This window comes from Acyrthosiphon pisum, chromosome X (genome assembly GCF_005508785.2).
Source record: "Acyrthosiphon pisum isolate AL4f chromosome X, pea_aphid_22Mar2018_4r6ur, whole genome shotgun sequence".
Classification (NCBI taxonomy): Eukaryota; Metazoa; Arthropoda; class Insecta; order Hemiptera; family Aphididae; genus Acyrthosiphon; species Acyrthosiphon pisum.
This window is the reverse complement of record NC_042493.1, coordinates 29,361,539-29,364,280: the sequence shown is the minus strand read 5'-3', so window position 1 is coordinate 29,364,280 and position 2,742 is coordinate 29,361,539.

Genomic DNA, 2,742 nt, shown 5'->3' with positions numbered 1-2,742 from the left:
CGTTAAACAGTCAAGGCCGAAACAAGCGTGGAAATAAATAAATTTAACGTTATAACGGTCAGATTCTCCGGCGAATGCTTCGTCGTTGACACCATCAGTGAGTCACGAGTTGGGGAAAACATTTTTCTCCTAGCACTCGATTCGTTCCCCGGTCACCGACTTGAATGTTGTCACAGACGGTCGGCCGCGGAACGGTTTATAAGTAACCGTACAGCTACGTACTGACTTGATATTCTCCCCGGTTGTCAAAATATACTTTCCCAGACTGGTTCCCCAGACTAGTATACGTTCCCCAGACTGGTTCACCAGACTGGTTCCCCAGACTAGTATACGTTCCCCAGATTTGGTATTCGCCGTTCAATCTGGGATATTCAAGATTTTTAGATTTTCTCGGATTGAAATCATGGTTCCACGACATTTGATCCGGTAAATAATATCCGGCGACAAATGATCCCCGTCATCAGATCCAGTGCAAAAATATCCTGTACTCAAATTAACCGGGTTAAAAATATCCGGTATTTTTAAATAATTTAAGTTATTGTCTCTAAAAATATAAAATATAAATATGAGTATAATAATTGTAGAATAAATATAATTGTGTTTCTTTGATAAATAAATAATATATAAAATCAAAATTATTGACAGTAAAAAAAATATATAATTTAAATATAAATATGAGTATAATAATTGTAGGATAAATAATATAAAATAAAAATTATTGACAGTCAAAAAAAATATATAATTTAAATATAAATATAAGTATAATAATTGTAGGATAAATAATATAAAATAAAAATTATTGACAATCAAAATATAAAATAATTGTTTTTCTATGATAAATATATATAATTTAATGATTAAAAGTTGAAATTATGAGCAATACCTTTTAAGTAATTTAATATATCACCTCTTTGGTAATTTAATACAACATTTTCTAGTCGCTGGTCCAAATCTTTAATGCATGGCTTTCTCCTAAATTAATTTTTTCTATTTTAGCTTCCACCAAGTTTTGTTCAGTTATAATAAAATTAATAAATTTCCATATTGTCGTATGATGGACTCCTATGGAAGAATTAAATGCATTATGCCACCCCTCTACTGCATTATTTGTTCTTGGTCGTTTCATTAAAAAATTTTCATATACATTACATATATTTAATGGAAAAATTGGACTTCTTCTTTTCCTCCGTACAAGACGTCCAATCCAAGTGTCCTCGAAGTAATTCAGAATGGGCTGGAAAAGAGATTTATTTTCTATGTAGTATTCTGACTCTATAAGTTCTTCAAATGCATATACTACATCGTGTACAGGTACGAACGCCAAAGCACACAACTGTTTTACTTGAAGAGCAAATGTTGAGTTTTCAGAATACCTGATTCACTGTCTGTTGTAGTATGACATCGTCCTTTACAAGAAAATTTCTTGTACTGCGTGCAACGCCACACAATTTTTTCATCGTATTTTTGATGTATGTTATGTAAATATCCATTTAATAATAAAAGTTTTTTGCCTTTTTGACTTATAACAAATTCAAGCGGCATATTTAATTTTATTAAAAATAATGTCGAAATACGTTTAATAAAACCTTACAGGTGTTGGTGTGTTAAAGTTGTGTTGTGTTGTGTTAAAATGTTGTAGAGTGTATTTATACAACACGAAAAACAGAAAACTGATTATCGCCGGTTATCGTTGTCACGGGATATTTTTGATGCCGGTTATTTTATCGCCGGGTTATTATCTACCGGATCATTTGTCGCCGGATATTATTTATCGGATCAAATGACGTGTCACGGTCTTTATTATGCGAGAAGGAACCAAAAAAAACAACTATAGAAGATATAGAATCTTATTACAATATTTTGAAAACTTCTGGAGTCCATTTAAAAGCAGATGGAAAACCTAGAACCTCAAGGTATCATAAATGGGTGACTGTTGTAAAACCGTTGTATGATCGAATGAAAATGGAGGAAAAACAGTTTAATGAAGAAATAGATAAAATTAATGAGAATACAACTCCACGAATTAAATTAAAATCATTTAACAATACTTTACCTTCTAGTACTTTTGACTTATTAAACGCTAAACGTAGAAAAATAACACAAGAAAATGATCCATTTGATTTTAATCAATCAGCAAGCAGTTTTTCACCGTCAGATCGCATGTCTACAGATATGATTAATTTTACTTCATCACCTGATCCTAAGACAGGTAGTGGTTTATATAAAGATGTCTTACCTCAAACCCAATTAGTTTATTATGACGATCCGAATGAGCTAGTAACTAGATTAAATCTTTTGACATCATCGCAAAGTGTTGGCAATACTGGTGTTAATAATGAAATTATATCTATATTAGAAGAACTACGTGAGAGAAATATTATAGTATAATGACAACTTTAGAAAGTATAGCTAACGAGTTACATCAACCGGCCAGAAAAATATTTCCTAGACGTAGTGTAATAACTCGATTTAAAGATGATCTTTGGCAAGCTGATTTAATTGATATGCAGACACATGCTAGAAAAAATAATGGTTTTAAGTTCATTTTAATTGTTATTGATACATATACGAAATATCTTTGGTTTGAAGCACTGAAAAATAAAATAGCAAAGGAATGTACAAAAGGAATAATAAAAATACTGAAAAAAAATCAACCTAAATTATTACAACAGATAATGGTACAGAGTTTTATACAGTGAATTTCAAGTGTTATGGAAAATATATATTAGACATTATTCACAT